The sequence below is a fragment of the Aricia agestis genome, chromosome 8 (genome assembly GCF_905147365.1).
Source record: "Aricia agestis chromosome 8, ilAriAges1.1, whole genome shotgun sequence".
Taxonomy (NCBI): domain Eukaryota; kingdom Metazoa; phylum Arthropoda; class Insecta; order Lepidoptera; family Lycaenidae; genus Aricia; species Aricia agestis.
This window is the reverse complement of record NC_056413.1, coordinates 2079166-2106882: the sequence shown is the minus strand read 5'-3', so window position 1 is coordinate 2106882 and position 27717 is coordinate 2079166. Positions and strand designations below refer to the sequence as shown.

At 38.4% G+C, this 27717-nt stretch overlaps 3 long non-coding RNA genes across 3 annotated transcripts; 2 read left to right on the top strand and 1 right to left on the bottom strand.

Annotated features, from left to right (window-relative positions):
• Positions 1–362: 362 nt before the first annotated feature.
• LOC121729846 lies at positions 363–7895 on the top strand. The gene is made up of 4 exons (XR_006036015.1): positions 363–374; positions 2921–2923; positions 4427–4430; positions 7806–7895. It is a non-coding gene; the product is annotated as an uncharacterized LOC121729846 (long non-coding RNA).
• On the bottom strand, positions 7105–13262 carry LOC121729845. Its single transcript, XR_006036014.1, has 3 exons — positions 13152–13262; positions 11115–11118; positions 7105–7115 (listed from the first exon to the last, which is right to left on the bottom strand). It is a non-coding gene; the product is annotated as an uncharacterized LOC121729845 (long non-coding RNA).
• Positions 10320–27717, top strand: LOC121729844. The gene is made up of 3 exons (XR_006036013.1): positions 10320–10330; positions 17145–17150; positions 27548–27717. It is a non-coding gene; the product is annotated as an uncharacterized LOC121729844 (long non-coding RNA).

Genomic DNA, 27717 nt, shown 5'->3' with positions numbered 1-27717 from the left:
TAAAAAATCAATAAGTTGAGAATTCTTTCAGCACATTGCTTTCTTTACTTTTTTTTATTCTCATTGAGCAATTATCGAATCAATAATAAACTGAACTAATAAAATAATTGGCTGCTGCAAGTTGGATATTTGTAGACGTCCCTTTATGCCCGCAGGTGTAGCAAAAAGATTGATCAAACTTTTGCAATAATAAAAGAGGACATCTCCAATTTATACGAGATTTATTCGTTACTTGTTATACACTGCTCGATTCTTTATTTAATACTCCATCCATGTAGAATATAAGCCGCAATGTAAAAGCTAAATTGGTTTAGAACATAACAAACATGACAGAAAGAAAAGAAATTTACTGAATTGTTCCTACTGGAATAAAAGTTATATCTCTTCCGAAACCTTTTAAGTCAAAGGTCCCTGTGTACCCAGATTTACATAATATTATACAATTCCAAATATTACATGTATAAAAGGGTCAAAAAGTGGATGAATCAGACATATTTTCATTGAGATAATATTATATTTATTCAGTATCTTTTGATTCAAATTATTTCCCCAGTGCGGTGGTAACTTAATTATTAATAATATTAACAGTATTAAAAAATATATATTACCTTTTGATGTTTAAGAATCTCCAACCGTTTTGATGAAATTTTATATAGGGTATATATTCATCGATAAATATTCAGAAAACAAACATTTCTGCGCCAACGAAAGTGACAAACAATTTCACTCTGCTTTCAGTTCCGAGCTCTTTAATTTATTTTGTTATATTCGTTTTCTTAAGCAAAATATACCTCAGAGATTTTCTCACTAGATCATTGTTACCACGAACAATGTATGTAAATTGACTGGTCAGAGAATGTAGAACGGATTGGCCTGTATGTCTACAATGACCTGTGTACCTACTTGGTTTGTACATGTTTGTACTATCAGAGAAGTTGATTCCTATGCAAATCGGGGACCTAAGTAGTTTGGTTGCGTTACGTCAAACCCAGCTGACAGATCACAATTAACATTGAATTGACATATTCGACCAAATAACGTTGGTCTGTCAATTGCATAGGAATCAACTTCCTCGATGGTACAATGTTATGTTTGGGTCACTTAGAAGACACAACTTTAGTTGGTTTTTATACAAGGTGTCACAAAACTAAGTGATACTCGTAATACTTCATGTGATGTTTCCAAAAATGCAGAAAAAGTCATTGTATAATATTTAGTGTCTAAACACAGCATGCCAAAGTTCCGCGGCAGAAGTTCAGCATGATTCATGACACGCCATGCCGAAATTACGTCGTGTTATATTGTATGCGTTTGACATTGCTGAGGTAATCAGGCGGAATTTCCGCCGAGGAACTTCGGCATGGTGTGTTTCGACACTTATTTGATATACAGTAAATATTTTTTAAAATAATGGTGCTAGATGTTGCCTCCCTTGCACCAAAAATAGCTTATTGCGCGGGATCCCTATATTTTTCTGGGAATAAAGCAATTTTTTTATTTTTGGAGAGTGTGACAATATTTTTATACTAAACATCTAAATCGTGAGGAGGTAACCGACATCTCACAATATCTGTCAGTCACGCAGACATAACAAATAGCATACTTCCACTGATCTCCATTATACAAGTACGCTGGACTTAATATGATACCCAACTGTTTTTTGTGCCTATTTGAAGCGGAATCAGTGCCCCCAATGCGGGGAAGAGAACTAAATCTGACGTAACTTGCAAATGGCCGCTTAATCGCTATTGGTCGTGGAAACTAGTATTAATTCTAAGTACTCCCACTACTGCTATCAGCGCCAATATGGCGACTTTCAAACTAACATTTTTACATCAGATTTAGTTCTCTTCCCCCGCATTGGGGGCGCTGATTCCGCTTCAAATAGGCACAAAAAATAGCTGTCATTTCAAAGGGGTTGTCATTGTAGTTATCATTTCAAAATAAGTCCAGCGTACTTGTATAATGGAGGTCAGTGGCCAGTGCATATTACTTTCCATTCATTAACGACGATTTGACGACCTCCGTAGCTCAGTGGTTGAGCGTGTTGGCAACGATCATGCCGGGGGTCGCGGGTTCGAATCCCGCCGACGGAACAAAAAGTTTTCAATGTTCCTGGGTCATGGATGTGTATCCTGTAATAAAAATCTTAAATATATGTAAAGTATAAAGTATTAAATATATTTCCGTTGTCTGGTACCTGTAACACAAGTCCTTCAAGTACTTTTTAGCACGGGTCCAGACTGACGTGGTGTGAAGCGTCCATAGATATTATAAAAAAAATCATAGGCTAAATTGTGGGGCTCAAAAAGTATTTAATTGTAAGGCCATGATCACACCTACTCATATTAAAGTAATATGTAAGTTTTAGGGACAGTCCATATCGAAGCGACCTTTGTCATCTATTTCGGGGGACACGTGTAGCGAATATTCTAGAAACTTTGCCACGCATGATTAAAGGTGTGGCCCACCTACGAATTTTTGGATTTTCCTCTGAATTATTTACTTTATTAAATTAGAACTTTAAGTAATACTTAAAAGGCCGGCAACGCACCTGCAGGCTGCAGCTAATCTGGTGTTGCGACTGTCCACAGTCAACGAAGGTAGTTGCTCCCCATAGGGCGAACTGTTGACTCGTTTGTCCACTTATTTTATAAAAAAAGGTAAAATACAACAACAGTAAAACATAATAAAACAACATTACACTGTGTACGAATAATCCTCTATCTTTAAACGAGCAATTATTGTATATATGTATATAATATATACATGGAATCTCGGAATCGGCTCCAACGATTTTCATGAAATTAAGTATATAAGGGGTTTCGGGGGCAATAAATCGATCTAGCTATGAATCATTTTTAGAGAATGTCATTTTATTCGTGTTTTGATGAATACCGAGCAAAGCTCGGTCAAATAGCTAGTGATTATTAAAGAGACATAACATGGAATATTTTCGACTCTAAATTATAAAAATACAACCAAAATATAACCAAATTTCCTCTTAAATTAAAGCTTAATAAGGACATCAAATCGGTCAACTTCGCATAATAAAGTCGGAACAATGAAAATATTTAATTACGGTGACTTAAAACGATCACCCCGTGACGTGACCGTATTGTGAGGTACGTCACGTATACGGGGTGATGGTAACAAATCGTGACGGAGATTAACTCTAGAGAGTAATCGCACCATCTGTTCAGAAGTTTGGGTGGAGTTGACCTTAGCTTCGTAAGGCTTCGTCATACTTTGTAATTTGTACTGTATATTTATAAAATATTTTTGAAAAAGAAGATGAAGTTACTTGATTACAAGGTACGTCACGTATACGGACCTTAGCTTCGTGAGACCTTTGTCATAATTTGGATTTATTATAATTATAAACAGAAGTATGAGATCATAGGGTACATTCAATATTGTCATATATATACGTCAGTAGAAATTACGCTATTATAAGTTACGTCACATATTATACTGAGTAAGAGCCAGTCCACACGGCGCGTTGCGTCAACGCAGCGCTGCGGTTGCGTTGTTTTACATACAAATAAGCAAGGTATCGCACGGCACGCTGCGTCGTGACAGCAACGCGCAACGCACATACGGACGAAGCGGGAGGGGGTGTTGACGTTAAGTCTGCTTCGTAATAATGCTGTGATGACTCAGCGCCCGTGCGGCCGGCTATGCGTCAAACGGCAGAGCTGCGTCGACGCAACGCTGACGCAACGCCCGTGTGGAGAGGCTCTAAGGGTCAATTCCGACCGCAACGCGACGCGTAGATGCTTGAATTGACAGACTTAAATTGCGTGAGACGTCAGACTTGCAAATCTGTCAAATCCATACAAATTTAGAAATGCATCTACGCGTCGCAATGCGGGCTGATTTAACGCGGCACATAATATTATCTCAGCTGGAAATTCACAAAACATCATTGCTACTAAGTTTCGTGATAAGTAAATTATGAGAATTATCATTTAATAATATATTTTTAATAATAAAATAAAATAAAGAGATTATAATTAGGTACGTTACGTATAAAAGGTGACCGTTGTAAAATACAAACACTAACTCAACAACGGAATAATTATTGTGACATCTGTGCCGCTAAAACTTTTGCTTGGGTCGAATTTACCCTAACTTCACTTTTAACACTACACTTTATGAGTATTTTATATATCTATTAAAACTATATGACGCCCGCAACTCTGTTGCGCCAAAATTAACAAAAAACCTTACCCTTTTTCCGGCGAAGGTATCCAATGTCCTTTTCTGGGACAGTATCTCCTTGCCGAATTTTAGCAAAATCGGTTCAACCGTTTGTGCGTGAAGAGGTAACAGACAGACAGACAAACCGACAGACACACTTTCGAATTTATAATATTAGTATAGGTGTTCTTAATATTATTTATTATCTATATATAAAAATAAGTCGGGTTTTCCTTCCTGACGCTATAACTCCAGAACGCACGAACCGATTTCCACGGTTTTGCATTCGTTGGAAAGGTCTCGGGCTCCGTGAGGTCTGTAGAAAAAAAATTCAGAAAAAACTTCAAGACAAAAGCAGGAAAACAGGGAAAATTTTATGGCAAAAAAACGTTTGCCGGGACAGCTAGTTTATTATAAAGCTACTCTTCTAAAAACCATTAAATTTTAAAAAAGTCCTTTCACTACCCAGTCAAAGTAACAAATTCACTAGCGTAACCTACATAACGAACCGTTATTTATAACTCGATCAAGTAACTTGGTAATTGCCAATTCGCTTATGCTTAGTCAAACTGTAAGTTAATTCAGGTGAGCGATCAAACATAGTTTACTCTGTCGCGAGTACACTTCAATCTACTAAAGCCACTGAACGGATTGCGCTAAAGAGAAGGTTGATTAGTTAAACGCCATCTAATTAGAATACAGTAGAACGGCGATTCTCCTATATTTGGCCACGCAAATATAGTTCCAGTTAGGGTGAAGCCAAACGAGAGTAATTTGTGAGTTGTGAGTCGCAGAATTTCGGCTGGCAGAAATTCTGCTGCTTGCTGAAAGTTTCATACAAAAGTCTTTCGTGAAGTAGATAACCCCATATTCTCCAGCATCGAGTGGGCTGATGATGACAAACTTTTGCTTAGCACTCTGTCAAAAAAAAAATGTTCTCGAACACACACACACACATACACGCACACAGAATTAGAAAACAAAACATATTGAAAAGAAATAAGTATCAGGCCATTTAGCCGAAACTTTTTCGTTTTCGCCTCGTTATAGAATCGCCGATCAAAATGTATGGAATTGACATTAGACTAGTCGAACGTCAACGTCATATTAACGAACGCTTATGTGAATTTCATACATTTTCATCGGCGATTCTATAACGAAGCGAAAACGAAAAGATTTTGGCTCGCCCCCCTGGATCTATTTAATAATAATAATAATAATATCTATGGACGCTTCACACCACGTCAGTCTGGCCCCGTGGTACCTGATGGACTTGTCTTACAGGTACCAGACAACGGAAATATATTTAATACTTTTATACTATACACATATTTAAGATTTTTTTATTATAAGATACACATATTTAATACACATCCATGACCCAGAAACTTTGAAAACTTTTTGTTCCGTCGGCGGGATTCGAACCCGCGACCCCCGGCTTGAGCCACCAACGCGCTCACCGCTGAGCCACAGAGGTCGTCAAAAATCGTATTTATATGAGTTTAAAAATATTTTGCTCGTAAGTTTCAGGTTATTCACATTTTAGGTAAATAACCTCTCCAAAAATATCACAACAAGAAAACAGACTTTCCAAATTATCACAAACGAGGAAAAAAATATTTCCAACAAGATCGATAAGCAATTTGAATAATCCCCAATAATCATCGCAATTGCGATCGTGAAAAATCCCGTTTCAAAAATTATATTAATTAAATTGGTTAGGGGATTCGTCGGACCGATAAGACGATTATGACTTCGTCCACGTGGATTTTATTAAAAAACGAGCTTTTGCCCGCGGCATCGCTCGCGTTAAGAAGTATTATTATATACAAACTTTCATCCCCTATTTTAATCCCTTGGAGTTGAAATTGATCAAAATCCTTTCTTAGCGGATGCCTACGTCATAACATCTACCTGCATGCAAAATTTCAGCCCGATCCATCCAGTGGTTTGGGCTGTGCGTTGATAGATCACCATGTCAGTCAGTCACCTTTGAGTTTTATATATATAGATATATTAAGTTTTGATATTTAAACGAATCTGCCATTTCTAACCCTGAATAAAAACAAAAGGGAAAAGTTTTTTTTTAATTTCTTTATTATTATTCGTAGTGTCTGTACTTATCTTATAATGCATTGCGCTGAATTTTTTATGGTACGGGAACCGTACAGTTTCCGGTATAAAATTATTCTATGTTCTTTCCCGGGATTCAATGTGTCGCCAGACTCATTTTAGCAAAATTGGTTTAGCAGTTTTGGACGTGAAAAGGTAACAGACAGACAAACAGACACACTTTCGCATTTATAATATTAGTATGGATAGTATGGACTTAGACGTGTCGACTTACCCCTACTCCGAGGTTGTTTTGGGGCTAGTTTGATATTGATGAAGATAAAATACTGTTTTTTTGTCATAAATCTCTTTATTTTAGACCTACAGATCTTATTCAAAGATAATAAAGGTGCCGGTTGGCAGCGGACGACATAAAGTAACCGCAGACGACGTGTCGTCGCGTCACTACTGGTTTGTATATATTTCTATGAAATACCCTGCACAGCTAGCGACACGAAGCTAGCGACACATTCATATAAATACATAGAAATGACGTGTCGCGACGACACGTCGTCTGCTGCAACTTCATGTAGCCGGCTTCCAACTTGAACCTGGCTTAAGTACCCGTAGTCGCAAAATTTACAATATAAAGTCGATTTTTGAATCTGCCATCGGCACTACATTAAGGCATGGAATTACATTTTACATCGCGAAAAGCTTCTACACCTCAATCTACGGCTGAAAGGGAATATCGATTTAAAACACTCTCAATGCAGACACGCTCCTTACAGCGCGTTGGGAATAAATTAGAAATACGTTTTCTATAGACATCAATAATAGTCTAAGCTCTAGTATATTTTCTTGTTTATTTCACTTCGTGAAAACTAGTTTGCATAGTGTTTTATTGCTTGATAACTCATTGACGTGGAAGAACCATGCATCGGCACGAATGGACCGTCTCGACAGGAGAAAAACCACGGGCTCACAGAAAACCGGCGTGAAATAGCGCTTGCGCTGTGTTTCGCCGAGTGAGTGAGTTTACCGGAGGCACAATCCTCTACTTTTTTCCCTTCCCTACCCTCTCCTATTTCCTTCCCTACCCTTTCTTAAAAAAAACTCACAATCTTTATTATAGGCAGTCGCCTCTCCCCTCCTTCTAGAGATCAAAATATGTAGTAAAAGTACATTGATACTGGTGTAGCGGACAGGGTAGAGCTCAGGGAAAACACACGGTGAAGGTGGTAATAGCAATGAAAGATTTATTCACGATTCTCACGGCTTATGCTAAGTACTCACATACGGTTTTACTCGATAGTTTTACTCCGAATCGAGCAAAAACTACCGTGTGGACCGCAAAACTCACAGCTCGAAGGCTCGTATTGAGCCGGCTCGATGTTTCCTTCGAACTTACTCGACGCGAGCCGTCGAGCTTTACTCAAGCGTATGGACGTGACTTCGAGTGGCGCGAGTCGACCTTCTCCTAAGTTGAACGAACATCTTTAGGCTCGAACGGTTCGGTGAATACTGAACGGCGAGCTTACTCGTTAGAGTAATGCTGAATGTGTGGACGAAAGCCCAAGCCGCGGGTTTTACTCGACGTGATAGCTCGATCGAGTAAAACCGTATGTGAGTACTTAGCATTATAATATACAAAATCACAAAAAATAATTTCAACGGCGAACGTCAGGGAGCGCTGCAGACATCGTCCAATTGGCCTCAATATTAGAACATCTTATTACAATCGCATCGTCATCAAGGCAAAGACTTCCAAAGTGTAATGCTAAGTACTCACATACGGTTTCGCTCGATAGTTTTACTCCAAATCGAGCAATAACCACCGTGTGGACCGCAAAACTGACAGCTCGAAGGCTTGCTTCGAGCCGGCTCGATGAAATTAAATATGTCAAACATGTCATTTCCTTCGATTCGGAGTAAAACTATCGAGCAAAACCGTATGTGATTACTTAGCATTACGCTTCATGCTCTCGGCTGTATTTATATTTTTAATCCTCCGTGATGTTGCCAAAAGATGAACCTAGAAATATGCCATTGCTTTATCTGCTTTTGTTAAATACAGTTTCGCAATTCGCATCGATAAAAATAAAATCCAAAAGTTACCCAACTCATTAATTTCCGTCGTAGGACGTAATTTTCTGTCAAATTCAGCATTAAATTATTATAATCTGTGATTCAAAAGGAATTCCGCGTTCCGCTCGTTTTGGCTTTGTCAGTACTTTACAATTGTGGAACAACTTTATGATATCAAGACACATACGTAGTGACGTGCCCTTCCTTTGAATTAAAATTTTAGCCGATTGCTCTAGAAGGGTGACGTTTTTCCAGGGTCTGTTTGGCGGCTTGTCGGATTTTAGCTTGAGAAATATAGTTATAAACACTTATGGATTATCGCAGAACACTTTTCTTATTCCGTATCAAAAAAAACTTGAGAGGTGTCAAGGGACACCCAAATGGAATCCCAGTCATTTCATATATTCAAAAAACTGTATACATATACACTCAAAAAATAATTAAAAAAACTCCATCTATTGACGCCCACGAAATTTACTATCAATGCCCTCTGCCCCTAATATGCAGGTACTAATAAAAAAGTGTCGAGGTCAAATCAAGGTCTAGCCTTTAGATTTACGCTGAACGCGCGATAAGGAACTTCGTTCCAATATGAAATCGCTTCTCGCTTTCCAACGGCCGTGGTTACGGGTTGACTGAGATAATAGTTGATGTCTAACTTATTATTAAGTTCTTAAAAATCATCAATATCTTCCGCTCGACGTTGCACTATCAAAATTTTAAATCATCTTTCTCGTAACTGTAACACAATATACAGGGTGTAACAAAAATAAGTGATAATACTTTAGGGTGTGTATGTGTTCCTTGTAGAGAGTTTACTGTGAAAGTAGCAGCGCTGAAAGACTAATTTTTTTCACTTTTGTATGGGCTAGCGCCCGAACGTCACGAGTTTCCCCATACAAAAGTGAAAAAAAATATCGTTTTTCAGCGCTGCTACTTTCACAGTGAACTCTCTACAAGGAACACATACACACCCTAAAGTATTATCACTTATTTTTGTTATACCTTGTATAGGTAACCAATTAAAATTAACAAAATTGGTGTCGAATTTGTCTATAGAGGAAAAGACAAAAAATGCAAATGTCCATACCTAGGAAGTATTTGCCAAATGTATCACTCAATTTTTTTTCGTAACACGTGTTTCTCGCCGTAAAAATTATTTTGTGAGAAATAACGTCTTAAGCCGTAGGTTTTGTTTAGATACCATACTCATTTACGAAATACCCGTGATTTTAATACGCCTATTAATTTTATTAAACTCTTGTTAAATAAATATATGAATTTGACGCCAAAGTTTATATACCGGTAATGAAGTTTCTAAGAATTTTGTATTAATAAAGGTACAGGGAAGTTTTTATGAAATTCTTGTTTCACGGGTTGTGATAAAATTTCTTTAAATATTTAATAAAATCCTAATACACGTGTAGATGGAGGTTTATAAAACATGAGTAAACTGTATATTCTTAATATTATGTTGGCAATGTATTTTAATAAAATAGATAAGTAAGTATTACCAGGGGGGTGAGCCAAAATATTTTCGTTTTCGCTTAGTTATAGAATCGCCGATGAAAATGTATGGTATAGACATATTTAATATGACGTTGACGTTCGATTATATTTATTGTGTCAATACCTACAAATAATAGAAACAGGAATCGTAAACTCCCATACTATTACCACAGTATAACAATATGACATATCCCTACAGTAGTGAAACGAATGTACTTGCGCAGAGCAATGGAGGGGTACCCGCGGGGAAGCGGGCGGCGCGGACCCGCGTACATAAACTCGCGGCGTTTGTATACCTGCGCCCACAGGGGTGACGTTGGCGCGTTGTCTACGAATTTTGTGTTATAAAACGATAACTTATCTTATAAACAATTGGATATTATAATAAATGTTCAGTGTACGGATGCAAATCTGATTCAAAAAACAAAAAGGATTTAAATTTTCATAAATGTCGGCTCACAGTTTACACTAATATTGTGTTGACCTTGGCGGATTAAAAATCTGTCAAATGCCCTGTTACATACTAATTAGTACCTACCTAGCTAGGTACACACACCAAGTGTAACATTTTGTCCTTTGGACCGCCCTTACCGCGCACGTAATAAGAGTTTTAACCGGATGTTAGACGGCCACTTGGAAATCCTTGTATCGAGCTGAAAACTGGTATCGGAAACCGAAAACTGGTACGCCTGTGCTCCGCTCCGGCGCTGCGAACACTGATGACAAACTGTGTCGGAAGTCGCATCCCAGTGGAAAAAATTAATATTTTAATTTCGTATACTGTTAATAGAGGGCAGTAATCATCGAACTCACAGAAGAAATATCATTTTGAACTGCATTACCTTTTTGATATTATACTGCATACTTAATTTGGGTATAAAATGTAAAATATATTGAAAAAAATAGATAAATGATTCATAACGAAGATTTTTATAAGAAACGAGGGTTCGTTTGCCTAACCAAACAATGGAAAAGAAGTCCGAAATAAACAAATTGAGATTTCAAAAAACATTTTTACACACAACACAACTGTTTTATATTTCCTTTATAATATAAAAGTTTTATATTATTGTGGCAGTACCCACATTCGCCTAACATTCTTGCATCGCGCTATCGAAGTTTTCTGAGCGCGTCGGTATATATACGACAGCTGAGATGTATCACGTGGGCTCCGGCCTGACCGAGCATAAAACCTCGCTCGGTCGGAAGATCTTCCTTTGGCCGCCACACATTATTCCCACATTGGTGACCCTCGACAGAACACGCCTCCTTCATCATCATCACTCCCCGACCCTCCGCACCGCGCCAGCCAGCATCGTCTCATCGGGTACATCGTCCACTAGCCGCAATGTACCGCGGTCTGGGCGACTCCGCATCGGCATCATCGGGCTTTCTCACTACACCGACCGGTCAGCAAGCAGAGCACATCTCTCCTGGTCAGCACGTAGCATCGGCCCCGCACGGCAGCTATCCGACTCACTGGATCCCGTGCAGCAGCTTACAGTTCCGACTCACTGGGACTCACTGCAACAGTTCCGACTCACTGGAACTCACTGGCACTGGCGACTCAAGCGACAAGACTTCAAGATTCGACCTCCGGTCTTCGGGGGGGAGTGATGTGGCGGTACCCACAATTCGCCTAACATTCTTGCATCGCGCTATCGAAGTTTTCTGAGCGCGTCGGTATATATACGACAGCTGAGATGTATCACGTGGGCTCCGGCCTGACCGAGCATAACACCTCGCTCGGTCGGAAGATCTTCCTTTGGCCGCCACACATTATTCCCACATTATAAAGAAAATCTGATTGGAATGTTTTTTTGCATGCATCTTTGAAATTTTCAGGTTATTCTATATGGTCAGTGTATTTTGGCCATAGCACTGTCACTGCTCTGTTAAAAGTCGCAGACGATCTGCGGCTAGCTATGGAGGAAAAATGTGTTTCCATTCTGGTTCTTCTTGCCTTTAGTAGTGCTTTTAACTCAGTTGATTTTGATATCTTCCTTTCCATACTTCGTTCCCTTAACGTTTCCTCCTCAGCGGTAGAATGGTTCTATTCATATCTTCGGGGACGTTCGCAGCGGGTTCGCTCTGATGAGGTTACCTCGGACTGGTGTGATCTCGATGCGGGGGTCCCACAAGGTGGCGTTCTCTCTCCTCTTTTATTCTCAATTTTTATTAACACAGTAACCTTAGTCATATTATTATGTAACTTCCATCTCTATGCAGACGACTTGCAGATTTATCGTCAATCGCACGTTGAAAGCATTAGTTCCGCAGTCAGCGATATTAACGCTGATCTACAGCGGATTGCTGATTGGGCTAACTCTTTTGGTTTCTTGGTAAATCCTAAAAAGTCACAAGCCATTATCATCGGTAGTAAGTATATGACCCAGCGCTTGCACAATGTCCCCAAGATCATGTTTAATGGTACTCCGATTGATTATACGAACACAGTGACAAACCTTGGTATAATTATAGATAATTATTTATCTTGGAACGCTCAGGTCAATGATGTCAGCAAAAAGGTGTATCATTCACTACACAAGCTTAAGACCCTCCAAAATTTCCTGCCCTTGAATACAAAAATCCTTCTAGTTCAAACCCTTATTTTCCCTATCCTTGATTACGCGGACTCCTGCTACTTGGACGTTACTAAAGAGCTGTTATCAAAACTGGAACGGTTGCAGGATCTCTGCATCCGTTTCGTATTTGGGCTAAAAAAGTACGACCATGTAATCAGCTTTTCGTTCGAAATTAAAGTGGCTCCCAATCCGGCTCCGGCGAAATTCCCGTATCCTGTCTCTCTTTTACAAAATCCTTTACAATCCTATATCTCCCTCTTACCTTATAGATCGCTTCAATTTTGCTCGATCTCTTGACATCCCGTGCAGGTCCAACGTGAGAACGAATCTTTCCCTCCCCTCCCATCGCTCCAATTTCTTCTCCTATTCCTTTACCGTTCATGCAGTTAGATTATGGAATTCCCTTCCCCACACCATTCGTGACAGCCATTCCTTCGCTGTCTTTAAAAAGCGACTAAAAGAGCACTACCTCAGCAATAAATCCTAAAACTCTTATAAAATATACATATAGTATGTATTTGTATTTGTTTATTTTAAGTATGTATTTTTAAGTAATTTTTTTTTATATTCTATAAAATAATATAATATATATTTATTATTTTGTATATTTTAATATATGTATTTATGTCATGTATTTGTATTATATAATTATAATTTTTTATTGTATGTGTATTACTATGTAGATTGTAGATTTCTAAAATTTATTCTGTGCACGTCCTATCCGATATTTCCCATCACATTTCTCTCCGTAGGACTGCTGGAAGAAATTTCTGTTAGAGATAAGCAGTTCCTGTTGTGTCGTTTTTCTTCTGTGTATATTTCGTGTTAAAATGTATGTGTGCAATAAATAGTAAATAAATAAAATATCTCGACGTATGTGTAAATGTATGCTTGAGATCTCTCTTAAACCGCTCGTACGCGCGAATGCATAATATAAATTAAGCCCTATATATTTTTTTTCTATCACTCAAAGATTTTATTCGGGGATACTTTTCCGTCATTCGTAGATACTGTAACAAAATATAATATAATATAGTGTTACGAACTTACGACTCCCTCAAGTTATTTTGTTGATCGATCCCAAGACGGTTATAACAATAATTGCGATATTGGATCGGGAGTGCTTCGTATTGATAGTATTTATTACGAGCGAACATACATATTTACTAAAATGTAAAAATACTGCAGAATAGAAAAAAGTTTATATCTGTCTGTGACTCAACAATTTTAAAAGAATTAGAAACAACTTACATTAACTATAGCTTTGTCCACACTGTGCCTTCTCTTGTTCATCAAGGGCGTGCGTTATAGCGCAGTCAACATCGCTCGTGAGGCATGCCTGCGACGCTATGACACTTTTTTCCAACGCGGGTAGATGTTGACGCATTCAATTGTTGAACATGCCAAATGATGAAAACCGGCGTGAAACAGCGCTTGCGCTGTGTTTCGCCGAGTGAGTGAGCTTACCGGAGGCCCAATCCCCTACCCTATTCCCTTTCCTACCCTCCTCTATTCCCTTCCCTTCCCTACCCTCCCCTATTACCCTTTTCCCTCTTAAAAGGCCGGCAACGCACATGCAGCTCTTCTGATGCTGCGAGTGTCCATGGGCGACGGAAGTTGCTTTCCATCAGGTGCCCCGTTTGCTCGTTTGCCCACTTATTTCATAAAAAAAAAGAAAAAAAAGATAGTTGAATAAAAAGATAATGACAAAAATTTTTAGATGAAATTGCATAGTGTGGATATAGCTATTAATATATTTATTTTGGAAAAATAAAGTTTTGAGCTACATTTACGCACTTTGAAAATAAAAAATATAAATTGCTTATAGGCCTCTCCACTTTATAACTTTAGTCCATAGTACAACATGATCATTGCAAAGATGTCTATAGTATAAGCAGCTGAACCAATTTAGTTAAAATTTGATAAACAGATAGTAAGATTTGGAAAAGGAACCTAGGATAGTTTTCATCTTATAAAAATGTGTGGTTCTCAAAATATGATAAATAAACTTCCGGACAACCTATTGTAGTAGTTAGGACTACATTATGTATCCGGGTGCACGGCAGTGCGCCCGCCGAGACGAGCTAAGCGAAGTGCAAGGGCACTACCTACCTTTTCTCGAAGTGTTTCGTCGTTTTTTGAACCCTCATAGAGGTGGTTTCCGATGTACCAGATAGTTCATAATATTTTCAGGAAGTCAGGATATGATCATCAAAATGTTTGGCTACTTCCTGAAGTTCTAGAAAGCTGGATAATCTAAGTTTAGTATACAACCAACAAAAAATTACTAACCGCCCTCCATCCCAAAAAAGGAGGGGCGGGTGGAGGTTTATATATGAAACATATATTATGACAGTAACTAATCTACCTTTAATAAATACTTACATGAACCAGCATACAAAAAGAACTGAAATCCCACCAAAAATATTTCCTATAACATATAGCCGATACGATCACATAAGGTTTACCCTGTGAAGATCTTATGTAGAGGTAAGCTTCTGAATCTACACGGCCGAACTCTACTGACCCTAACTCAAACAAATTTTACATAATACCAGTAAATACTAAATATGTATGGCTCGGCTGTTTCGTTACAAAAATCAGATCAGAAACTAAATATTCGCATCACTTCCACAACGGTAGTGAAAGGGCGAAGCCATACATCTGGTATGTAGAATTTGTTGAAGTTAGGGTCGGTAGAGATAGGCCGTGTAGATTCAGAAGCTTGAGATCTCATAATATTATCTTTTTCACACGATAAACCTTATGTGGTCATCTCGGCTACATTTTACAAGAAATGTTTTCGGTAGGATCATGTATTTTAGGAAATGTAAGGTTACATTTTCAATAAAATCCGTCGGATTCACCCTCCGAATTCCTTTACGAGTGTCACATCCCTACACACTCGCTCCTTTGTTGTGTTAAACTATGGTTCAGCGGCTCCGATGAATTAGACATAAGGCGTTTTCCTCTGGTATTGGCTTCATAAGCCTCAATTGTTACGTTACGTTTAATAGAAGATGGTAGACATTCAAATAATAATTTGCTTAAAAGTATTTCTCGTGAAGTGCCTGATAGACGTACGAACTTAAAGCACGCGAGTTTTAAGTTTGCGAACTTACTCGGCTCGCGTCGGTGATATACGTACGAACTTTAAGCACGCGGGTTTTAAGTTCGCGAACTTACTCAGCTCGACGTCGGTGACGCACGTGAATGGCTCACACTAGATTACCATGTCCCCAGGCTCGCGGCTCGCGGCTCGCGGCATACGGCTCTCGGCTCGCGGCTTGCAGCTCGTAGCTCGTAGTCTTTCCCGACGTACTCGTACGAGCCAAAACGAGCTACGCGTAAAATTCCAAGACGGAGAACTTGCGCGGCAATCTATAAGTGCGCGAACTTTAGGTGATACACTGGCGATTAAGATCGTCGAGCCATAAGTCCGCATGAGTACGCGGACTTGTGGCTCGACGATCTTAATCGAGTAAGTACTCGCACGTCTGTCGTCACCCCTTTATAGAAACAACGGATCTGCAGGGTGATTCACGATTTCCATTCGACTCGGATTCGTAAACTTTACCGTGCAGTCATTGGTCCACGCCTAGCGTTTTTTTTTTTTTTTTTTTATGAAATAAGGGGGCAAACGAGCAAACGGGTCACCTGATGGAAAGCAACTTCCGTCGCCCATGGACACTCGCAGCATCAGAAGAGCTGCAGGTGCGTTGCCGGCCTTTGAAGAGGGAATAGGGTAATAGGGGAGGGTAGGGATGGGAAGGGAAGGGAATAGGGGAGGGTAGGAAAGGGAATAGGGTAGGGGATTGGGCCTCCGGTAAACTCACTCACTCGGCGAAACACAGCGCAAGCGCTGTTTCACGCCGGTTTTCTGTGAGAACGTGGTATTTCTCCGGTCGAGCCGGCCCATTCGTGCCGAAGCATGGCTCTCCCACGTATGAAAATGAAATAGCGTGGCGAGTGTTTATTGGGTGTCGGGTGACGAAGTTTTCGATTCCGAGTCGAATTGCGCATTGTGAATCGGGGCCCTGAAGCTGGTCGAAGTGAAAACGTAACAGCTCATTAAAAGCGTAACACATTTCCGCCGCGCGGTAGAAAAAGTAGTATTACCCTTCCTACGCCGACACCACGATTTTTCTCAGTCTGTATTACTAATTTTCTTTTAAAAGTTGATAGTAGGCCTGGATGTGAATGTCCTGATACGTAGTTAAGATATTTTAACCAAAAAAAGTGCCCAACGACGCAAAAGAACTGTTAAATATGTATCATTATCTTTTTCATTCGTTCAAGGACGTTTTGGCACGTTACGAAAATCATGTGATTATTTCAATTTTGGGACAATAATCAAAGGCCAAGTATAAATTTCAAGTAATTTTTTTTAACGGCCTGGCCATTTAGCCGAAACTTTTTCGTTTTCGCTTCGTTATAGAATCGCCGATCAAAATGTATGGAATTGACATAAGACGAGTCAAACGTCAACGTCATATTAACGAACGCTTATGTCAATTCCATACATTTTCATCGGCGATTCTATAACAAAGCGAAAACGAAAAGATTTTGTGTCACCCCCCAGATTTAAAAAAATATCATAGCGCCAACTTTATTCATTTTATATATTATGATTCGCAAACATTTTTGATGCTTTCTATTTTCGTCTTTATTAAATAATCCCAACAATATTGTGTAATAAAGTTAAAGCTGTAGGTATTCTCAAATTAATTAAACATTATTAACTCAAAGTCAAACACTCCCGAACTTCGATAGGTCGATTTGTTTCTGAATACTTTGTGACCCAGTGCTCAGTTTTGGTATCTACCCAGTGACAGCTGCCCCGAAGTGTTGTTTTGCCTAATTTAAATACTTCAATATTAATATGCTTGCATCTTACATAATATTTAATAATAATTTATTTATAATTATACTATTTTTGACGGTGAAACCATAAAACGTACGAAATCTGTTTTCAACTTTCTGTGTTGTAAACACTCTTTAATAAACAATATTAAGGTGACGCCGCGTTAAAGTAAAAACCGTGTTGGATATGTTTTAGATTGCTTGTTTTCTATGAGAGGCCGGCCCGGCTTCTCATAGTTTTATTCATTGCTGAGAAAAATCGATATCGCTAGGCAAATTATCAAGGCGTCGCCTTAAAACCGCAGTTACAATATACAAAATAATCAAAGCGTAATTTTCCTCAACTATCGCGAAAGGTGAATATCAAGTGAACAAAATGTTTACTTATTAAATTAACAATCACGGCAGATAAACAGTCCCGGGGGCCCCGGGGCGGGGCACCGGGGCATGGCGAGGCAGACGAGTTTTCATTCCCAACTCTCGTTTTACTTAAAACTTCAACCTCTTTTTATATTTTCTCAACTTATTACGTTTCTTTACGACGGTAATAATGTTTGCGTGTTCTATTTTTAAACTGATATTCAAATCTTTAGGCCCAATTTCACCAACGTCTGTTAGTTGTAACAGCTTGTTAAAATATCATGTCTGCTCTTTTATTCATATGAAAAATGAAAGTGGAAACGTGATACTAATTCGAGCATTCACTTTAACAGTTGTTGATGATGAAATTGGACCTAAATGTGCCTGACTTTGTAGAATTTTAAACTGAGAGAAAATTTTGGACTTGGTCATAGTAAATGAAAATCTTATAGTAAAACTTTATCTATTTCACGACTTCTGCATTAGAAAAAATCTTAAGTGGCATGGTACACTTTTTTGGGGGTGGGTAAAAAATGATAAATTGGCGTTTTCACTTTCACTTGACCTCGTCGAGATTTTCAAAAGGCAGAAAATAGCCTAAAGAAGTAATGTGAAAAGGGAAAGGTAAGAAAATAGGCGTAGGAAGTATAATTGTGAAATTTTCTTTGGTGAAAATACTCGCTCTGCTGTATCTGCATACACTCCCAAACCCGTTGTTTTTATGTAAATTTTATATCAAACGAGCTTTTGCCCGCGGCTTCGCTCGCGTTAAGAAGTATTATTATATACAAACTTTCATCCCCTATTTTAACCCCTTGGAGGTGGAATTGATCAAAATCCTTTCTTAGCGGATGCCTACTTCATAACATCTACCTGCATGCAAAATTTCAGCACGATCGGTCCAGTGGCTTGGGCTGTGCGTTGATAGATCACCATGTCAGTCAGTCACCTTTGAGTTTTATATAAAAAGGATTATCAAAAATGTTCATTCGTTATAACTAGACATCGGATTATATGCATTTGCATACTTGCATATGCAAATGCATATAATGGCACTTTTTAGGCGTTAGTGCATGTTTTGCCAGTTTTTCGTTCATATTTTGGTAGTTTTATGCCCTCGTAGTATAATAACTTGTAACTTATAAGTAACCTTGATGTTCCGAATTCCTTATCATTCCCTTTCTCTCTTTGAAGTTGTGAAATCTTCGTGTATAAAACGTAAGACATCTAAATTGGAGCCACGTGTTCCCGTAACCTTCGTTCCACGGTCACCCCGAGCCCTCATTTTGCTGTGATATATTTACGCACTCAGGAACAAAAATAAACTCACTGTCAGATAAAATGTAAACGTGAGACCATGATGGATTTTGTTGCACGATGTTGCGCGGCAATGCTGCACGGCAGTGCTGCAGCGGCAACGCTGCGGCGGCAATGCTGCACGGCAATGCCGCGGCGGAAATGCTGCGCGGCAATACTGCAGTGGCAATGCTCCAGAGGCAATGCTGCACAATAAAGCGAGTGCGCGATTATTTTGTGGCGACAATATTACTGCGATAATGCTGTGGCGATATTGTTGCGGCAAAAATGCTGCGCTGTTCCAATACTGCGTGATACTAATAGGGCGGTAATGTTATGGCGATTATGTTGCGGCAATATTGCGGTGGCAACGTTGCGCATCAACATTGTGGCGGCAGTGCTACGCGATAGTATTGCAGCGATATTGTTGCAACTTGCAGCAATAAAGTTGCACAACACATTTGCGTCTAAATTCAGGAATCTCAACCTAATTAATTTTAGCCGTCTAATTTGGCAACCCGACTAAATCACGAAAACCCACCATATACCTAAGGGTAGGCATTCACGAGCGATCCAGATGGCTCTCACGCCATTGGCTCGATACTCGATGTCGAGCCAAATTAATGGCATTCACGAACACGCCAGCGAGCCGTTTCATTTGATCATTTTGAATGTAGGCGTTGACAGCACCGAACGTGTTAAACGCAAACTAAAATCAAAATGGCGTCTTTCGCGAGTAATTACACTATTCACGAGCGCGCCGCGCCAATTGGCTCGGCGCAGATGGAATTCCATCGCGTCGAGCCGATCCATTTGGACCGACAGTGTTTCCACATTCATGGACGAATTTTCGATCGACAGTGTACCAAATAGATCGATGGATCGCTCGTGAATGCAGGCCATAAGAAACAGTTCTCCAATGTTATTCCTCTAGTAAACTCTAAAAGCAAAAATTTCAAAACAATTTTTACTCAACCCCACCTCGCTGCGCATTCATCAGGCTTTATTTACTAAAGGATACTGAAGGTTTAATTAATACTAATCGCCCATTCAGGAAGTGATTTCTTCCACCTCCAATTATCCCTGGATGCCGGCCAAATGAAAGTTGCTCATTATGGTTGAGATTAAGGTTGAATTTACAAAACACTACGCTGCAAATTCTTTCGACGCGCTTATTGCAGTGAGTAACTGCGAAGGAATTAAAACTCTATGTTTTACAGATAAGGTGTATTTTTCCGTTTCGTTATCTTGAATTAAGCCATCTTCAAGATGACAACTTGTTAGCTTTGCATTCTTTCAGGTTTCTAGACTACGAGGAATCTGAATCTATGTTAGTTGAATATACCGTTTCGCCAGATTCAATGAAGGAAATGTTTTAGGTGTAAAATATGATGTGTAAGAAAATAATAATTAGTATTATTGTAAAACATTTTGTTTTAAGAAAATAAGGAAATATTAAAACGACAAACAGTACTATATTATAATTATAATTATTTCTATTTTCTGCTATCTTCAAAGTAGACATTACAATCAATACTATGAATATAGATACTAAACAGAAAGGATCATAGTATTAAAAACTAAAAAAATACATTTTGTAGACAAGGTTAAAAAGGAATAAAACGGTTACGCTCTTTTGGATTACTGGCAGAAGAATCCTCTTCTTCCGCCTTACGAACTTCTGATCAGCAGGCGTAGCATGGTCACCATAGAAACGGTTTCATTCTACGGAAGAATTCTCCATTGTCTATTCTTCCGTAGAAAAAAATCGTTTCTATGGTGACCATGCTACGCCTGCAGGTCGGGATCGCGAGAGAGAGAAGGAGGAGACGCAGCACAGTTGAGAAGTCGAGCCTCGGAGAAGGCCGAGGTGGAGACAAAGGACCAGATATGGTCACAACGTCCCGTTTTACCAGGGGAGCTCGGGGAGTCGGCATGGGGCTGCCGTCGCCCATGATATCGAGTCCCTCGCATCGTCGCGGAGTGGTGTGGAATGTGGTGCTTCTGCACCGCCGCAGGCCGAGGTGGTGGGTCTGCGGTCGTGTATCCCCTAGTCCCACCTTCAGGAGCAGGAACACCGTTGGGGTTTTAGTGGGTAGTCTCGGGTGCTTTTACGTCCGCCCCGGAGAGTCCTACATACCTCGATGGTCCATCCCAGGTCCAGGGATGCGTAAACGCATTCCCCCAACAAAAAAAAAATGAATTGCGAGTTTAACAACTCAAAAAATGTATAACTCCGCTAAAGATTTAATTTAATTAATTCCTAGCGATGCAATGAATCCATGAATATACTCTACTAAGTGGTAACCCCAGCCTTAACACACAAAACCGCAAAGCCGCTGAGTGTTCTGTCATCACGATTGCATAGCGACACAATTTACGAGGTCTTAATCTAGGAATTTCGTTGCCTGGTCTGCAGTCCAGCAAAGATGTAGGATTGTTTGATAGATTGATAGGATTGATGATTAGTGTGTAGATATATTAAGAACCAGATAGGATTGATGATTAGTGTGTAGATCTACGAATAATAAATAGTTTTTATTATTCGTAGGTGTAGATAGGTACATATATTAAGAACCAGATCGGATTGATGATTAGTGTGTAGATACATAATATAATATTAAAAACCAGATAGGATTGATCATTAATGGGTAGATATATTAAGATCAAAATAGGATTGATGATTAGTGTGTATATTTAGATCCTAATAGGATTGACGATTAGTGTGTAGATATAATATTAGGAACCAAATAGGATTGATGATATTATTGATTAGTGTGTAGATAATAAGGAACCAGATGACGCCCGCAACTCCATTGCGCCGAAATTCGTTTATCGCGTGTTAACCGTACATTTTTCCGGAATAAAAAGTATCATAATATGTCCTTCCCGGAACAAAATATATCCATACCAAATAGCAAGATCGGTTCAGTGGTTTAAGCGTGATAAGCTAACAGATCTTCTGACCCTTTTTACTGTGGATATCAATTCTTTAGTGTATAATTTTGCTTGTGAGTTGTGACTAAAATGAAAAGGTGAAAAATGTAAAAATGTTTTGTTGCATTCGCTTATTTCGATACCAAAGTATTCTAACTAGCATATTCCCTGAGGCCCTAGCCAACCCTTTTTTTTAAAGAATCGCCGATCAAGATGTATGGAATAGGCATGACGAATTTTTGTTTCTTGTTGGTAAGTGAAGGACCATTAAAAAATAGAAATATAGGTGAAAAAATGACTTTGGCAGCTTAAAAACTCTCCAAGATATCCATACAAAATGTTACCTAACTGTGACGTCACGCTTAGCCCCAATTTCACCAACGTATGTTAGCATTAACAGCTTATTAAAATGTCATATCTTCTCTTTCATTCAAGAAAAATAAAAGAGGTAACGTGATACTAATTCGAGCGTTAACTTTAACAGTCGTTGGTGAAATTGGGGCTTAGGTAGTTTGTTCGATAGCTATGTTAAAATTGCGTTTCTGAAAGTGGTTTCATATTTTTTTTTATAAATTGCATAATTTATCGAATGGTATACAAAAAACTTTGAAGGCTCATAACAAAAAAGTTATGAAGCTGAAATTTTGGAAATACTTATAGTTTATCTATGTCTTTATTTTATTTAAAAAATCAGCTAATCTTTGACCTTGTCGTCATCCCTATTGACATGACATGAGTCGAATGTCGACTTCACGTTATCGAACTGACCATTTTTCATCGGCGATTGAGAGCTCTGCTTTAAATCCACGATTTTATTACAATATACCTTTTACCTTTATATACCTTGCATATAAAAGGTATATTGTTTGAATTGTTTGGCCTAGACTACTCCAAACTGTATCCTTTCCGATTGGATCAGCGCTCGCTCATCCATTCCTCTAGACTGTCCAACTTCCATCCTTCAATAAATTTGTTTATCGACGCTCAAAGCTAAAATCCTGATATTAAACTTATTTCGAAAACATCCCCCAACTTATCAGACCGTTGACACAATCTTCAGGTGCAAATCGAACGGTACTGATTTGAGTGTTTCTCATTTTCGACTAATTCTATCTTAGCGATATATTTTGTTTATTTTGCGATGTATTTATATTAAATTTATGTAACTTCTTTTATGAGTATACTCTGTGAAAAAGTGTTTGAGTTTTTTTTAATCAATTAATTAATATTGCCTTTTTTTGTAAGCTAATAAATAGGTACACCCTTTTAAGAGATACGCTGAATTTGATTGTGTTCACATTACAAAAGACAATTATAAAAAAGTTATATTAAAATTATTAAAATAACCTTATTGCATTAAAATAAACACGTAAACACAAAAAATAAAGTATCTAAATTCCTGACAATATAATATTTGTAACATAATATTACGTCCGATTAAATATTATTGTAAATAATTGGTAAACCCTTAAAAAACTCAAGAGAGAAGAAAACACAATGAAACGTCTTGTGTTGACCACAACAAACTTATAAACACATCCTACGTTGCGTTCTTACGTACAAAACACCCTTCCATCCATAAACATGAACTTTTTTTTTTATGAAATAAGGGGGCAAACGAGCAAACGGGTCACCTGATGGAAAGCAACTTCCGTCGCCCATGAACACTCGCAGCATCAGAAGAGCTGCAAGTGCGTTGCCGGCCTTTTAAGAGGGAATAGGGTAATTGCGGAGGGTAGGGAAGGGAAGGGTAGGGAATAGTTGAGGGTAGGGAAGGGAATAGGGTAGGGGTTAGGGGATTGGGCCTCCGGTAAACTCACTCACTCGGCGAAACACAGCGCAAGCGCTGTTTCACGCCGGTTTTCTGTGAGAACATGGTATTTATCCGGTCGAGCCGGCCCATTCGTGCCGAAGCATGGCTCTCCCACGTATATATGGCATATAGTTTAAATTGTTTGATTTATTACCAAATAAATCAAACAATTTAAACTATATGCGATCGGAACTTGGTGAATCTGCTAAAAGTCATTTAAAACTGGGATGGCTCCATTTAAGGCGCTTTGTTTTTTCCTTATTTCGCTTTTAGCAGCCTAATGGCCGCCGAGAAAGCCTTTTCAATGCCTTTAAATCCAATGAGAATGATAAATATACAAGTATTGAGTGCTTTAACACTTATTGTTCGCCTGAAATAACTGAGGGCTTACGGCCGTTCCCAATATTTGACCTATCTCTGGTTTTGCCCTACTAGAGATAGGAATAGCTCACATTAGACATTAGAGACATATATTTTATGTCAATTGTGAGCTATTCCTATCTTTAGTAGGGCAAAACCACAGATAGATCAAATATTGGGAACGGCCGTTAGCAAACACGATTTTATCGCGTCTTTATAGAATCGCCTATCATAAATGTATGGAATTGACATACGCGTTCGATAAATAAAAATAAAGTCGACATTCGACTCGTATCATGTCAATTTGATATTTTGATGGATCGACGATTCTATTAAGAAGCTATAAAGAAGACGTGTTGGCTAACCTGTTTTAGTTTTTGCTTTTCCTCCAAAATTTGAATGCTGCGACAGAATAAAGATACTTTTTTCAACCCCCGACGCAAAAAGATTGGCGTAAAGTTTGACGTATTTTAGTTTGTGGGTATCGGTTGGTTAATCTACCATACCAAATTATATCCCCCGAAAAGCTAAAGCCATTTTTAAAGAAAAAGTAACAATATTTTTATGGCTGACTAAAACGAAAAAAGCAAAAAGGTATATTGTTACAAATACGAAACCAAAGGAGCAAACTTTGAACTAACAATAAATATTTCCTTTATAACTCGAGGGAGTCTTGATACAATTTGAAATGTGAGTTTAGTGAAAATGCAGTGTTTTGATTATATTTTATGAGATTTTACAAATGGCGGCTCTCAGACAGCCCGCTCTCTTGAAATTAAAGTTATTAGTCTTCTTAATTATCTACTACGTAGAGAATTAATCAAAGATAATGATGACTAAGTTGTTATTGATAAAGGAAATGATTAATTGGAAATGTAATTAAAATTTGTTAAGCCTTTTTATTATGTTACATAGTTAAATAATTACGGCAATTACCATAGTAGTCGCTATAATATTATGCCGCGTGGCCTGACACGACACGGCAAAATATAAAACCATGGATTTATAAGGTATACTACATACATTTCTATATTCTATCGATGGCTAAGGTATAGAATATTATCAGGGCGAGCGAAGGGAGCCCTAGTATATACCACAACCTGAACATTTTGTCGTACACTTTAAGAAAAAAACTATCATGCCTATTGATTTGTACTTTAACATAGTAATTATTATTAATATGTAGATGTGTCATAATCAGTCAGTCAAGGTGTGACGACGCATGCCCTCACAAAGCTCGGCTTATAGCTAGTGATACCTATTAATTTAACAGTTGAGCTACTGCTTTAAATAATTGGTATTTAAATACCTTTACAAAATCATGGATTACAAACGTACGTAAAAGTTCCAATCAACCTCAGAATCTTTTATTTTATTTTATATAGAAACTATAATAAGATTATTCTTGTTTGTAATATTACGCTACACGAGAAGTTCGTTACCGTTTAAATATCCTTAATAAATACAAGCTCCTTTTATAATAAATTATTTAAAAATGACAAGCGAGATTTCTTTACGATCTAGACTGCTGTAATGTACCAAACCTTTCGCGAGGGTAATTTTTATTATTAGGCAACAAATTGTGATTTTGTATAGCAAAATATGGCCTATTTATTTTCGTTATCTTTTCCTCGTGGTTAAATATTTGAAGGCATTTATCGCAGAAGCTGAGGGCTAGGTTTAGTTATTAGTTCTTAACCAGAATTTGATGGTGATAGGTAGAATAATTGAATTGAATTTAATACCCACCTAGGAGGAATTAGGCCTTACTCAATATTTATTAACCTATTCGTCGTAACTCTAATGCTCTTAACCGACGAAAAAAGACTATTGAAACGAAATGGAACGGTCAAGGAAAGCTGCATTAATGTTCCATTTTAGTATTAGTACAATCAATGCAATGCTTATGGTAGCTATTTTTGACGATTTATTGATCCCTCCTAAAATTGTGTAAAATCCCTAAAAGTGAGGTATATATCCGGTGAGATTTGGTTCTTTATGATCCTTGTTCAGATGTCAAAAATGTATGGGATTTGACATAACTCATCGGAAGCGCCATGACTCTTAGAGATGCCATAATATTATGACAAATCCCATATAATATTTTTGCATCTGGCTTTGTTATCGAAACAGCCTAAAAGTGAGATACTGTGATATCCGGTGAGATTTGGTTCTTTATGGTCCTTGGTCAGATGTCAAAAATGTATGGGATTTGACATAACTAATCAGAAGCGGCATGACACTTAGAGATGCCATAATATTATGACAAATCTATATATATAAAACTCAAAGGTGACTGACTGATTGACATAGTGATCTATCAACGCACAGCCCAAACCACTAGACGGATCGAGCTGAAATTTGGCATGCAGGTAAATGTTATGACGTAGGCATCCGCTAAGAAAGGATTTTGATAAATTCCAACCCCAAGGGGTTCAAATAGGGGATGAAAATTTGTATATAATAATACTTCTTAACGCGAGCGATGTTGAATCTATAAACACAACTCATTCTGTCAATGTTAGTTGTGAACGTCACTAATGTCATTTGATTTTGACATCTGTCCTTTCTGTTTCCGACACCACTGCGATTGTAGTGCTTAACCTTTTTATCTAAATAAATCCGTGTTCATCTTCCAAGTTTGTTTCTTTTATGTGCATAATCCTTCAAGCGAAGCCGCGGGCAAAAGCTCGTCCCATAATAATTATAATATTTTTGACATCTAACTTTGGTAACGAAACAGCGAATGCATTTTGACTAAGTACTCTTGGGTCTCAGGTCCCCAGCTCAAAAACCTCACCCGCCCGCTATCAAACAGACGTCTTTCAAGTAGAGTAAGAGTAAGCTGAAAATTTACCTGTTTGTTACCATTACAGAGGTAAAAATGAGCAGCAACTATAGAGTTTTGGTCGCGGTTACTTTAGGAGGCATCCAGTTCTGAAGAGTAAAGTTCAATTTAATATGCAACTGCAACAACAACTGTCAAATATGTTCGGCACTGAAAGACGAGATTCCTCCACTTACCGCGAAGAATATAAGCTATGAAATTAAGCTTCACTCCTTCTCGAAGGTCAGGTAGAACTTCAGAACTGGATACATCTTAAAGTAACCACGACTGAAACTCCATAGTTGCTGGTTGTACTTACCTCTGTAAAGGTCACAAACAGGTAAACTTTCAGCTTTACGAAACGAAGGAGCTAGTACCTCGCGGGCTCTTGGTCTAAAATGTAGAAATCGACAAATCGATGTCAACTTGATGACATTCTAGCAAGTCGTCCCGAAATTCCGTCGCGATAAGGGAGTATGCGGACTTAAATCTGATTTTATTCCAGCCGTGACCCAAATGACGCCCTCGGGCAGACTCCGGCCGGAATTAAACAAAAAACTAAAAAAGAATTCTCACCTGTCCTAAAATATCGGGGTGTTACGAAATTGATGAATTCAGTTCGCGTTATAGAAATAAGTTTTATGCGCTCCCTAGATGGTAATTCAGCATGACATGCATTTACGTGAGAGTATTAATTGTTGCATGATATGTCGATCGCGAAACGATCATGCGTGCATGTCATGCACATATTGCAGGACGAAAAATTAAACAACTTGTCAATCAATGTACAGCACGTAGGTAGTAAGCATGTCATTCGCATCAAT